At 42.0% G+C, this 14,653-nt stretch overlaps 1 long non-coding RNA gene across 4 annotated transcripts in view; it reads right to left on the bottom strand.

Moving 5' to 3' along the window:
* Nucleotides 1-14,653, bottom strand: part of LOC106990546 (uncharacterized) — a 324,047-nt gene that overhangs the window by 306,182 nt on the left and 3,212 nt on the right. For 3 of the 4 annotated variants that reach the window (XR_009598662.1, XR_009598663.1, XR_009598661.1), the window contains exon 3: nucleotides 7,044-14,570. This is a non-coding gene — a long non-coding RNA (uncharacterized LOC106990546). Of the gene's footprint in view, nucleotides 1-6,242; nucleotides 6,344-7,043; nucleotides 14,571-14,653 lie in introns of all 4 variants that reach the window. The other variant, XR_009598660.1, reaches the window with a different exon arrangement.

The following is a 14,653-nucleotide window of genomic DNA, read 5'->3' as shown; positions in this document are numbered from 1 at the left end:
AAAAGAATCTCTCTTTTGAGAGAAACAGTGAGTCAAAATGGTGCTGTGAAACCTGAATAACCACATACAAAAGAATTAAATTGAACTCTTATATTGTACTATACACAAAAATCAACTCAACTTGGAGTGAGTCTTAAACATAAGTCTTGGTAAAATTCCTAGAAGAAAACATAGGGAAAAGCTCCTTGACATCGACCTTGGCAATGGTTTTCTTGGCTATGACACTGAAAGGACAGGCAATTACTCCTGCTCATCAAAGGCAATAATAAGCAAAATGAAAAGACAACCTACAGAATGGGGAAAAATATTTGCAAGTCATCTATCTGATAAGGGGTTAATATCCAAAATAGGTAAGGAACTCATACAACTCAATGGCAAGATAACAATCCAATGGAAAAAATGGACAGAAGACTTGACATTTTTTTCCAAGAAGGCATACAGATGGCCAACAGATACATGAAAAAATGCTTGGCACCACTAATTATCAGGGAAATGCAAATCAAAACTACAATGGGATATGACCTCACACTTGTTAGGAGGGCTACTGTCAAAAAGACAAAAGATAACAAATGTTGGTGAGGATGTGGAGAAAAGGGGATCCTTGTACACTGTTAGTGGCAATGTACAGCCATTATAAAAACAGCATGGAGGGTCATCAAAAACTTGAAAATAGATCCAGTTATCCTTCTTCTGTGTATACATTCAAAGGAAATGAAATCAATATCTTACCCATGTTCATTGCAGCATTATTCACCATAATCAAGATCTAAAATAACATCAATGGATAAAGAAATTGTGATACATTTAATGGAATACCACTCCGCCTAAAGGAAATCAGTCCTGAATATTCACTGGAAGGACTGGTGCTGAAGCTGAAATTCTAATACTTTGGCCACCTGATGCGAAGAACTGACTCATTTGAAAAGACCCTGATGCTGGGAAAGATTGAAGGCAGGAGGAAAAAGAGACAACAGAGGATGAGGTGGTTGGATGGCATCACTGACTCAATGGACATGAGTTTGGGTAAACTCCAGGAGTTGTCGATGGACAGGGAAGCCTGGTGTGCTGCAGTCTATGGGGTCGCAAAGAGTCAGACACGACTGAGCTACTGAACCGAACTGAACTCAGCCTTTAAAAGGAGATCCTGGCATTTGTAACAAATAGATGGACCCAGAGGACATTATGCTAAGCAAAATAAGTCTGACACAGAAAGAAAAATACTGCATGATCTCACTTATACATGGAAGCCGCTGCTGCTGCTACTGCTGCTACTAAGTCGCTTCAGTCGTGTCTGACTCTGTGCAACTCCAGAGACAGCAGCCCATCAGGCTCCCCCGTCCCTGGGATTCTCCAGGCAAGAACACTAGAGTGGGTTGCCATTTCCTTCTCCAGTTCATGAAAGCGAACAGTGAAAGTGAAGTCGCTCAGTCGTGTCCGACTCCTAGCGACCCCATGGACTACAGCCTACTAGGCTCCTCCATCCATGGGATTTTCCAGGCAAGAGCACTGGCGTGGGGTGCCATTGCCTTCTCCAATACATGGAAGCTAGACAAGTCAAAGTTACAGAACCAGACAGTATGGATAGAATGATGGTTTTCAGGAGTGGGGAGGTGGGAGGAATGGGGAGCTATTCATCAAATGAGATAAAAGTCCAAGTCTCAGTTACGTAGGATGAAGAAGTTCTCAAGAACTTATATACACCATGGTGTCTACAGTGAATAGTTCTGTACTATAGACTAAAAGTTTGCTAAGAGCCTAGATCCTAGGATCTGGAGAAGAAAATGGCAACCCACTCCAGTACTCTTGCCTCGAAAATTCCACAGATGGAAGAGCCCGGTAGGCTATAGTCCAAGGGGTTGCAAAGAGTCAGACACGACTGAGCGACTTCACTTAGATCTTCAGATGGGCTCTTACCAAACACATACAAAAGATAATTATTCTGTGAGGACATGGAGATGTTAATTAGCTTGACTGTAGTAATTATTTTACTATGTATACGCATCTCAAAGCATCATGCTGTACATCATAAGGAGCTACAATTTTTCTTTTGAACATAAAATATTGTCTTTGAGATGCTTCAGTGTCCACTGTGAATTCCTCATGCTAATGGGTCTCATGGTTTAACACATATAGAATCACCTACAAGGCTTCTTTTTTTTTAATTTTTGCTTTTTTTAAAAAAATATGTATACACTGCTTTCTTTATTCATTTTTGGCTGCTCTGGATCTTCATTGCTGAACGCGGACTTTCTCTAGTTGCAGAGAGAGCTGGGGCTACTCTAGTTGTTCACGGGCTCCTCATTGCGGTGGCTTCTCTTGCTGGGGGGCACAGGATTTAGGGTGCACAGGCTTCAGCAGCCTCAGGGTACATAGGCTTCAGGGGCTCATTAGCTGTAGCCTATGAACCCCACAGCATGCAGGCTTCAGTAGCTGTGGCACACAGGCTTACTTGCTCCAGGTATGAGGAATCTTCCCAGACCAGGGATCAAACCCATGTCCCTTGCATTGACAGGCAGATTCTTATCCGCTGCGCCACCAGGGCAGTCCCTGCAGGGCCGCAGGAAGCAGGTTATTGTGCCTACCTCCAGAGTTTCGGACTAAGTGGGGTCGCACAGAGTCAGACATGACTGAAGCAACTTAGCAGCAGCAGCAGGCCTTGGATGGGGCAGTCTTTGCATTTCTAGCAAGTTCCCAGGTAATGCTGGTGAGGCTGGTCTGAGACAGCACTTTGAGAATCACAGCTCTATACTGACACCTTTGTTTACATGGAATCCAGGCAAATAGTGTGGGGTAATAGCTGCCAGGAAACCACTCCTAGGATTGCCAACAGCTGGTTTGAGAGAGATAATTAATAGGCCTGCTTGTATCAGTTAGGGTCTCAACTGGAAACAGATGGCACGCTTCAGATAGGATAATTCCTGACAGCCAAGAAGTGAAAACCTTGTTAGGCCCTGGGGTTTTGCAATGAAGACCTAAGCATCCATGTACAAGACTGAACTCGGCCCACCTTCACACACAGTCATTTAGAACAGCTGACACAACGCAGGATGTGAGGTTACCTCCATATGCATGCTAGCCACAAGGCCCAAGGAGGTATCCTAGCTGTACGCTCTGACACTTTTCTTTCTTTTCTCTCAGAGTAGCTGGCAGCATTGCCCTCTTCAGCCCACTGTCGTCCTTACCCAAAGCATGACTCAGGACTTCACCTGAGAAAGTAAAGAATCTGGGAAAGCTTTACTGATGTATACAAATTTCATCTGAGTAGTCGTATCTCCCAGAGAAGGTGATGGCACCCTACTCCAGTACTCTTGCCTGGAAAATCCCATGGATGGAGGAGCCTGCTGGGCTGCAGTCCATGGGGTCACAAAAAGTTGGACACAACAAAGCGACTTCACTTTCACTTTTCACTTTCATGCTTTGGAGAAGGAAATGGCAACCCACTCCAGTGTTCTTGCCTGGAGAATCCTAGGGACAGGGGAGCCTGGCGGGCTGCCGTCTATGGGGTCGCATAGAGTCAGACACGACTGAAGCGACTTAGCAGCAGCAGTCTTATCTCCTTTCCTCTGATCAATGGCCCATTTTTCTTCTACCTGCTGTAACAACTATTCTCACTTCAACATATATGCAGGGGGTTATTTTATCTCTTTTCATTTCTATCTGTGAAGTTATGGGCTTCCCTAGTGTCTCAGATGGTAAAGAATCTGCCTGCAATTCGGAAGACATGGGTTTGCTCCCTAGGGAAGATCCCCTAGCGAAGGGAATGGCAACCCACTCCAGTATTCTTGCCTGGAGAATCCCATGGATAGAGGCCTACAGACCATGGGGTTGCAGAGTCAGACACGACTGAGTGACTAACATAGGAGGTTACATCCATTCTTCCATCTCTTCAGGTACCTGTAAAAAGGATACTCAGCAGACACACTGGCAGCTTTAGATTATAGATGATCTCTGTGTAGCCCTTGTTATTATAGCATTCTTCTTTACTTTTTGATACTAAATATTTTTAATAATAATCTTTTTTAAAAACCTTATGTAACCTTTTTAGTTAATACCCACAAAATGGATACAATTAGGGATCCATTCCACATCTCAGGACCAGAGTATTCCTGGACCAGCATACACTTCCTTTCCCATCATGTCTCCTCTTCCCCCAAGTAAACACCATCTTTAAAAAAAAAAAAAAAAGCACATGCTACCTCTTATGTAGACGTCCATAAGCAGCATACTGTTTATTTTTGCTGGACTCTGAGCAAACTTTTGCAGCTTCTATTCCTTATTCCATATTATATTTCTAAAAATTGTTTATTTTGTTACATGTAACAATTGTATATTCATTTTCCCTGTGTAAATTTACAATGTGAGGATGCTTCAAATTATTCATTTCCCTGTTGCTAGACATTTGCGTCTTTTCTAGTTTTTGTTTCTATGAACAAAGTGGCAGTGAGTTTTCTTGTAGATGTCTCCTACATGTTTCGGGGTCCCTCTTGAGTGTACAGGACCTAGTTATAGAATTGCTGGATTATAGAATACATATTCGTTTTCACAGGGCATTATGCACTTGTTTTCCAAAGTAACGGCACCAGTTTACAATCCTACCAGTATGGCATAAGAGTTCTCATTGAGGCACATCTTTACCTCCTCTGATATGATCGGTCACCTTAATGTTTGCCAGTATAGTTTGTGTGTAGGGCATTACATGAGGTTTTAAGCTCTGTTTGTCTAATCACTAGTGAAAGTATTTCTTCTTATGTATCATATCAGCTTCTTAGGGCTGCTGTAACAAAATTCCATACACTGGGTGACTTGAGGCAACAGAAATGTTTTCCCTCCCAGTTCTGGGAGCCAGAAGACCAACATCAAAGCACAGGCAGAGCTGCGCTCCGTCTGAAAGCTCTCAGGAAGAATCCTTCTTGCATCTCCCCGTTTCTGGTAGTGTCAGGCCTTCCTTGGCTTGGGGCTGAATGACTCCAATCAAATCTCCTTCTTTGCCTTCATATGGCCTTTTCGCTCCATGTGTCTCTTACCTGAATGACTCTCATAAAGATGCTTGTGGTTGGATTTAGGACCTACCCGGATAATTTGTTATTGAGTCGCTAAGTCACGTCTGACTCTTTGCGACCCCATGGACTATAGCCTGCCAGGCTGCTCTGTCCATGGCATTTTCCAGGCAAGAATACTGGAGCGGGTGTCATTTCCTTCTTCAGAAGATCTTCCTGACAGGTGGATTGTTTACCACTGAGCCACCTGAATAATTTAGGATGATCTTATCATGAGATTATTATTTCTGCAAAAACCTTTTTTTCCAAAAACGTCAAATTCACAGGTTTTAAGAATTAGGACATGGACACTTAAGGATCAGGACATGTAGTTGAGGCACAATTTAACTCATGACAAAAATAATTACCATTCGTACTTTGTAAAACACAGGTTCATGTTTTTTTTCTCCCAATTATCTATTGAATCTTTCCTATTTTCCTATTAAGCCTTTTTCTTATTGATTTGTAAAACTTCTTTACATTAAAGATATCCATTTTATGTCTATTTGCTAAACAAGTATTCTCTCAATCTGTGACTTACATTTTTACTTTTTAGTATAGTGTCTTGATAAACAGACATTCTTAGTTTTTATGTAATTGAATTTACCATCTTTTCTTTTATGGTTAGAACATTTTATGTCTTATGTAGCAAACTCTTCCATGGCTGCAAATAAATTTTCTTATATCTTCTTCTAAATGTCTTGACCATTGTTCTTATAGCTTTACATCTTTCATTCATCAAGAGAAAAATTTTGTTCACAGTATATGAGATGAGGATCCAATTTTACTTTTTTTCATGAATAATGGATAACCAGTTCCCCCTCATCCTGTCTTGATCCATGTCTAGAGCCACAGTAGTTATCTTAGGATAAAGTGACTACAAGCTCGAGGATGAAAGACATAATCTGATGTGATATAGGCACTTAACGATAGCACCAATAGTTAAGTGACAGTCATATATCATTTAGAAAGAATAATAAAATCCAGTTCAACATTCCTACTCAACTAACAGCATAGTCTACATGACATCCTGCAAACCTTAACTGATACAATTTTATACACACTGAAGTCTATCTTTAGCCAGGTTTAACTATCATTGCAAGTAACTTAGAGTAGCTACTTTGAACTTGGGGTTACATATTTACCAAATGACATCACTGAATAAATTGGTGCCAAGAAACACCCAGGTTATTAACTCTCACTCACCTGCCAGGTGGATGAATCAGCAGTGCCCTGTACATTCTGGGGAACTGTGGGCACAGGTGGTTCACTGCATGGCTCTTCCATCAATCATGAAAATTAGTCAACTGTGTGGGACAGTCAATTGAATCCATAATTTCATGTCTAATAAATTTCACTTGTACACACAAAAGTAAAGCTACCTGAGATCTCAGAAAACCCAGTCTCACTAAATGCATTCATTTCACCATTGCCCTTTTTCTACACAAGGAAGGAAATAATTGCTTAACTGAAGTCAATTCATAATCTCCAGATCTCATAAAAAAGACAAGTCCTCCTTCAGAAAAGTCATCTTTGGAGAAGAAAACATGACCCAGATTTTCCTGTACTGTGTTCTGATTGTTTTGGAATAGTCATTTGTGGGTTTAGAAACCTGTCCACACCTGTTCTGGCCAAAACAGTACCATTAGCCACCTATGACTGTTTCCATTTCCATGAATTAAAATAAAACATTCAGCTCCGCATTTTGCACTAGCCATTTGTTCAGCACTCCATAGCACCATTCAAGACAACAAAGACAGAACATTTCCATCTTCACATACAGTTCCTCTGGAGAGTGCTTTTCTAGACGCTTTCTTCCACTCTATTCACATTTCACATCTAAATTCATGTCGTACTTAAAAGTTTACTAAGTGCTTTCCGGTCCATGCTTTGACTGAGTGCTCACTCTATGATTGGTAGAAAGGCATCATTCAAAGTGTCTTTATCTACTGTTGAGTAACACATTTCCCCCAAACTTAGCAACTGAAAAAAGCAAACATTTATTACCTTGTGGAGTTTCTGAGGTCAGTAATCTGGGAGCAGCTTGGCTGGGTAATCTGGCTCAGGGTCCCTCATGAGGCCGCAATCAGATACGTGCTGAAGCTGGGGCCAGGTGGCTGTTGGAAGAAGCCTTCAGTTCCTTTTTCCTGTGGCCGTTCGACTTGCTCCAGAGTAAATACTTTGGAAGACAGAGATGGAGGGGGCAGGGGAGGGAAGGAAGGGAGATCATTGTCTTTTATAACCTGATCTCTGAGGTGACACACCATCACTTCTGGCTTATCCTACTGTTACACAGACCCTGGTTGGCAAGATATCGGAGGAGATCACACACAGGAGTGAATGTCAGAAGCTGGCAATCATCCAGCCCATCTTAGAATTCAGCCAACCATGTTGCTCTTTAAGACACACGGGAACGTGTCAAACTCACACAGCTGATACACCTGAGAGAACATCAGAGAAGAACACGCATCTGAAAGAATTCTCAGGTGGTAAAGAACCCGCCTGCCAATGCAGGAGACGCAGGAGTTTCCTGGGTTAGGAAACTCCCCTGGAGTAGGAGATGGCATCCCACTCAGGTATTCTTGCCTGAAGAATCCCATGGACAGAGGAGCCTGGCGGACTGCAGTCCATGGCGTTGCAGAGTTGGACATGACTGAGCACGCACACACACAACCTCTGATTTTTTACTTCTTTCTTTCACAGTACTCTGGCTTCACCCATCAAGGTGTTACTTCAACTTCCTTAAAAGATTTGACTTTTTTTTTTTTTTTAATAAACCAATGACACAGACTAATATCATCAACCTGCAAATACTACAGCTGAGATTTAAGGGGTCTTAATAACAATTGCTCCTCTTCTTTGCTTTCTCAGGAAAAAAAAAAAAGACAATAACAGGAGAGAAGAAAGAACAGAAGGAGCCTGCTCCTGACAAGCACTCTGTCCTGACCAAACTCTAGATTGGCTCCTCTTAGCCCCTTGACCTTGACCTTGATGTCCATCTTTGTCGGTTCTGCATGGCCCAGTTGTAGCAACAGGCCTGTGAAGTTGGTTTAGCCAGCATGCCCCACCCTTGCTATCTGACAAATTTCCTTTTCTCTCACCAAGCTCCATGCTGAGTCACTTCAGTCATGTTCTACTCTTTGCAACCCCGTGGACTGTAGCCTACCAGGCTCCTCTGTTCATGGGGATTCTCCAGGCAAGAACACTGGAGTGGGTTGCCATGCCCTCCTCCAGGGGATCTTCCCGACCCAGGAATTGAACCAGCATCTCTTATGTCTGCTGCATAGGGAGGGGGCTTCTTTACCACTAGCGCCACTTGGGAAACCCTTTCTTTCACCACTCCCCCAAACCCTCATGTAATATCTGGTCACCCTGGCCTGACTTCAGCAAGAAGCCTGTCAGGTCGGTTTATTCAGAATTCCCCTTTGCCCCTGACAGTCTCCTGTTAGTAATTTTCCATCCACTGACCTCCACCTTGCTCCTTGAATAAAAATTCCCAGTTTTCCTTGCTGCATTTGAAGTTATTTCTCTTTCCTGTTGCAAAAATGCCATCTCTGTTGACACCACACCCATCATAATGGTCCTGATTCAAGTCCATCTTAGTGTCAAACAAGTGTCATGAAAACTTTTTTTCAGTGCCTCTGCAGACAGCAAGTGGAGAGAAAGAAGTAAGAGGAAGATTCCTCTCCCACACCTAACCACACAGAAGAGACTTTCTACAAATTATTGCTCAGGAAAGGGCCAGAGGCAAACTGCCTCCCTTCCTAAATATACAAAACAAACAAAGCTGACTTAGTTTACACAGCACCTTACCTCCAACGATAGCACATCTTAATTTTAAAAAACTTTAATAATTCTATTTCAAATCAAAGGCAAAGTGTAGAAAAGTGGGCTATGGTGAATCTCAACTGATTTCACTTTTTGGCTTGGCATTCAATATTGGCAGTCAGGGCTACAAGTAGATTAAAATTCCAAATGTCATGGATTTACTGGCTGTGGGTATTCCAGCTGACTGCTTTACCCTTTGATAATTATTTGAAATCAAAGTTTGGCTAACATTCACTGTAGATTCTAAGAAATTATTTCTGGATAACAAAGATATTGGAAAATATGTTAGAAATATTTTTGGATACTTGAGAGGAAAGAACAGTAGGAATAAAGAAAAATCTTTTAGTTGAACAAATTAACTTTCAATATTTTTGTCTTTATTATTGTATAAAAATGGGCAGTTTGCAAGACTGAATCATGCTGCTTCTAAAAACTTTTTTCATCATTAAGAACTCCAAGTGTCCTTCCATTTGTCATTAGAGACAGTCTCAATTCCTACTGGGAGAAGGCAATGGCACCCCACTCCAGTACTCTTGCCTGGAAAGTCCCATGGACGGAGGAGCCTGGTGAGCTGCAGTCCATGGGGTCGCTAAGAGTCGGACACGACTGAGCGACTTCACTTTTACTTTTCACTTTCATGCATTGGAGAAGGAAATGGCAACCCACTCCAGTGTTCTTGCCTGGAGAATCCCAGGGATGGGCGAGCCTGGTGGGCTGCCGTCTATGGGGTCGCACAGAGTCGGACACGACTGAAGTGATTAGCAGCAGCAGCAGCAGCAACTCCTACTGACCAATGAGTTAAGGAGGTCCATCCATTTATCTTTTCTTTCAAATAAGGCCTAGTGCATTTAAAGGCTAGTTGCAGGAGATGACGTCAGGTAAAAGCCAAATCCTGACATGATCCAGCTTAAGTAAGATGAAAATGTATGCTCTCTCCCACAAAGAGGTGTTGAGTTGGGATGGCCTTTGGAGATAGTTTAGGCTTCATCCTCAGCAAGGAATACGACAGTAGCAGTCCCAGGCATGGCATCCTGATCGGACAACATCCATAGGATACATGACGTGTCTTGAAGCTCCCTCTTAGGAGGCAGGAATTTTTTTTCCCCAGTGGCCTCCAGTAAACATCCTGGATGCTTTCGGATATCTCATTGGCTACAGTTGCTCATGACAAAGAGTACAGAACCACCACAATGGGCTTAAATAGATCATCTGTTAGAGAAGATGTTGGTGAACCATCACAATTCTTGTTTCCCAAATGGGAACCTCTTAGACTCTATATCAGGTTAGTTTTTATCACCAAAATATATTACCAGAAAAAGGATCTTGGTAGTAAAAAAAAAAAAAAAAGTATAGATATGGAAAAGCATAAATTAAAAATGGAAAGGAGAATTGGAGACAGAAACCCTAGTGGTTCCAGACCAGGAAAACAAAAGGCAGAATATAAATTGAAATGCTGATCATGAAGATCCTATGAGATAATCCTTGTCAGAGTTTAGTGAGAATCATTAGTATATATATTTTTGCTGCTCAGACCAAACAAGTTAAAGTCTGACAATGATTTCAAATTGCAAAGAAATGTGATCCAGAATTGGCATATCTACCTAGGGAAATAGGTAAGCCAAACAAATTTTGGATGTATCACACATCTATTATGAGACGAAATCAGTGGTACGCTCGTTCGGTGGTTAAAGGACAGACTTTTAAACAATTTTTTGTCCATATTTGGTACAGTTGGTACAAAGGAACATCTTTCTTCAATCATCATGTGAGTTTTTTGTTCTCCTCTCAGGTTGCTTCTTAAACAACATTGCTGACAAAGTCCTTGGTTCATAAAGCGTACAAACAAGAAGCAGGGTGTAAAGAGCTGGGGGTGTTATGTTGATAAGTGTGTTAGCTATGAAGACAGTCAGCCTTGAGTTTCAGTCCAAAACATGACCCAGCATGAGTTATCCAATCTACCTCAACCTCACTGGAAAGAGGAGGTAGGTTATTAATTGCTAATATTCTACAGAATTTTGTAAGAACTACATGAAATGATACATATATACAAGCTGGAACAGAGTTCAGGCTATAGTTGGCATTAAGTCAATGTTACTTATTACTGTGTGTGTTAGTCGCTCAGTCGTGACCGACTCTTTGCCACCCCATGGACTGCAGTCCACCAGGTTCCTCTGTTCATGAGATTTTCCAGGCAAGGATGCTGCAGTGGGTTGCCATTTCCTTCTCCAGGGGATCTTCCCAACCCAGGGATCGAACCCGGGTCTCCTGCACTGCAGGCAGATTCTTTACTGACTGAGCTACAAGGGAAGCCCTACTTATTACTATTGGTTCTATAAAGCCTCGTAGCAGAGAGGGAGTGGTAGCGGGAGAAAGAGTGGGTAAATTTGAGAATAATGATATTGTAGTTGTCATCTTCATTCTTTACTGTGTCTCTCACAACAGGTGAGGGGGGTTTTTTTTCTTTTTTTTTTAAGATCACTTTAGAAATGTATGTTTATGAAGGAAAGTAAGACTCCCAAAATTCAGTAATGAAAAGTACATTAGATTTCATGTGGCAAAGACAAGACTCAAACCAGATTTATTGACCTTGGATCTAATGTTCTTTTTACTGCCTCTATTGAGAAAGTATTTCAACAGTTTCTGCATGATTCATTGCTTACTGTTCAAAAAGGTAGACTTGGAATCTTTCAGTCACTGAGCTGAGAAAGCGTTACAAGCTTTGGATGGTACATATCCAGCAGAATCTGTTCCCAAACCACATGGGGAGGTTGATCTCATATCTGTAGGGACAGATGGTCCAAACAAGCCTTTTCTATTATACTATTTATGCCTGACATGAAGGTAAATGTTTTTGTTTGTTTTTAGTAGTTAGCCATCTAGTGTAACACTCCCAATATCCCCCAGCACCTGGAATATTAGCGCTGGCATCTGGAATTTCACCACTAGAATACAATTTTACGACTAAGGTTTAGCTTTAAGGAAGCCCTTGTTATAATGGACTTGGAAGGGACCAAAAAATGAACATAGACATACCCCTAGTTAACTACTACTGATTCTTATCTGTTGGACTAGTTGTCTGTTCCAACGGGTCCCTTGGAGAGTGCAATGGGTCTGCCTTGTCTCTCTCCTGAGGGAGAGCTGTATTTGAACGCAAAGGATAAAATATGCCTCACCTTCAGGAAGTGTAGCGGGGAAGAGGGTGTAGATGAGAAAGCAGTGAAAAGGAGCAGAGAGGGTGGGATGACAGAAATCAGTCAGCCTTCCTACAATCATGTCACCCTAGGACTATTTTTAAAATGTCTTAGAATTCTTTCCTACTTTAAACTGAGTGACTCCCCCTAGTTTTCCTACTCAGCAATAGTTGGAGACAATGAAAAGGCCATTTAAGCCACGTTAATATTTCTTAATCACCAAACACTCCTAAGTCCTTAAAGTTTCAATCCTTTATGATTTCACTTAGCATACTGTTGGTAACGTGATAAAATCTGGGGCATGAGTGAATCTTTCTGTGATAGTTGGTTTTCTTTCTTTTTTTTTTTAAGGCTTTGGAAGTGACTCAGGGTTGAAAGTATCAAAATTATAATGCTTGATGTAGCCTTCCAAAAACAATAGCAGTCTGTAACAACATTGTCCAACAAAACCCTGTCATGATAAAAAAAAATGTTCTTTCATTGGTCCTAAATAATACAGCTGCCATTAGCCACAAGTGGATATTGAGTAACTGAAGTGTGGCTAGTGACACCAAGGAATTGGACTTTAATTTACTCAGCCACTTGTGGCTAGTGGTATTGGACTGTATAAGTCCAGAGGTGGTCTTTATTTTTATTTGTTTTTGGATTGCACTGCTCCGCCTGTGGATCTTAGTTCCCTGACCAGGGATGGACCCCATGCCCACTGCAGTGGAAGCACCGAGTCTTAACCACTGGACCGGTAGGGAAGCCCAGTGTAGTTTTTAAAAAAGTTTCTGCTCTCCTCACTTTGTTTGTTTTCAAAAGTATCTATTTCAATTAATGCCATCGATTTTAAATATAAATTCCTTTTTTTTTCTATTGGAAAATGTTTCTTTATCTATGATAACTCCAAGGTGAGCAGAGCAAACCAAGTTGCCTTGCACAGCAGCATCTGGGGCAAATGTATGTATATTACTCATAAAATACTTATAATATGCAGTTAATTTCTAATGCCAACTATTGACATAAAAAGAGCGAGCCTGGGTAGATGAAACCGTGAAGCAGGAGAGGTCTGTCCTCTGCACTGATGGGCTGGTCTTTCAAGTCAATTGTCCTTTTGATTTCCTCCTCCCTCCCCAGAAATCTGGCACCTTCTGGGTGCCCCTGGGTCTGCAGACTCATGGTGCCCTTCTCTCCCTCCCATATTGAAATCATTTAAAATCATTTAAAACCTCCTTTTAACTCATCCTAATTGTATAGAGGAGAAATCCGAGTCATTGCAAAGAACCACGGAGGGAAAGAAAACGACTATTGATGAACTCCTAAGTGCTTGTGCTTAGTCGCTCAGTCAAGTCTGAGTCTTTGCGACCCCATGGACTGAAACCCTTCAGGCTCCTCTGTCCATGGAATTCTCCAGGCAAGAATACTGCAGTGGGTTGCCATGCCCTCCTTCTGGGGATCTTCCCAACCCAGGGATAGAACCCAGGTCTCCTGCATTTTGAGAGGATTCTTTACCAGCTGGGCTACCAGGGAAACTCCTACTATGTGCTTACTAGACACTTTATATGATGCCGAAGAAAAGGGTTGCCTGCTTGAATGCTGCTTCCCTGGCAAATTAATGACGTTCAATAAACATTTTTAAATGGAAAAACACAAGAATGCAGTTTTACAATGTGAAACAGATATCATGCCCTTATCAAGACGAGGGAACTGAATGTAGAGAAGTTATATGACTTCCTTAAGGCTAAGTTCACCCAACGCGCCAACATTTAATCGTCTTTCCTCTTAACTGCTTAATAAGTCTTTGCCTTGCTGCCTGTGTCCTAGGGGTTTTGCTCTTTGCCTTTCAAAGATAACACAAGCTAAATTGACCACTAGATATACACCAATGGCTGCAAAGGTATTAACAGAACCCGTTCCCAGCCGCCAGCCCTTTTCCAGGGGTCTTTGAATTTTAATGCCAACCTTCTGGGGACAGTGTAAACTCACAAAAATGGCTCCCTAGAAATTTCATGCTGTTGAGGAGAGATCTTTATTTTGGTACTTCAGCGGCATTAAAAATATATATATTCCATAGCAGATATTTTCCTGGAGTGGCTGTTTCCATAAAAAGGAGTCTGAATGCTTCCATAGAAAGACGTATTTCACTTACAAATTCAACTTCAACAGCGTGTGCCTTTATCTGATTCTATATTATGAGTAGACGATTGATTCATTCGTGTATTAGCCCCTATCATGATGGACGACTTGTAAGAAACAGAAATTGGCTCCTCCCCCATCTTCCCGCCCCCCCGCCTCCCCCCCGCCCCCAGCACCCCTCGGATCCTCGGATGCTTCAGAGTACGGTTTAAAAACGGAGGAGCCTTTGGAAAGGATCTACACGTTAAAATATGGCTCCGTGATTTTCAACGCACAGACCACAAACAGCGCTAGAGCCAGAGAAGTATTTAAAACAGATCACATCCTGAAGTTGGAGGGCTGCAAGAAAAGTACAAGTCGTCCAGGCCAGTCTGCAGAGGCTGTTCGGGCTTCCGCCCTGCAAAAAAAAAAAAAAAAGAGAGAGGGGAAAAAACCGGGTAGGCGACACGTCGCGACGAAATCTCAGCGGCAGAAGGGGAA

This window comes from Ovis aries, chromosome 26 (genome assembly GCF_016772045.2).
Source record: "Ovis aries strain OAR_USU_Benz2616 breed Rambouillet chromosome 26, ARS-UI_Ramb_v3.0, whole genome shotgun sequence".
Classification (NCBI taxonomy): Eukaryota; Metazoa; Chordata; class Mammalia; order Artiodactyla; family Bovidae; genus Ovis; species Ovis aries.
The sequence above is the reverse complement of the archived record's forward strand: the minus strand, read 5'-3'. Positions and strand labels throughout refer to the sequence as shown.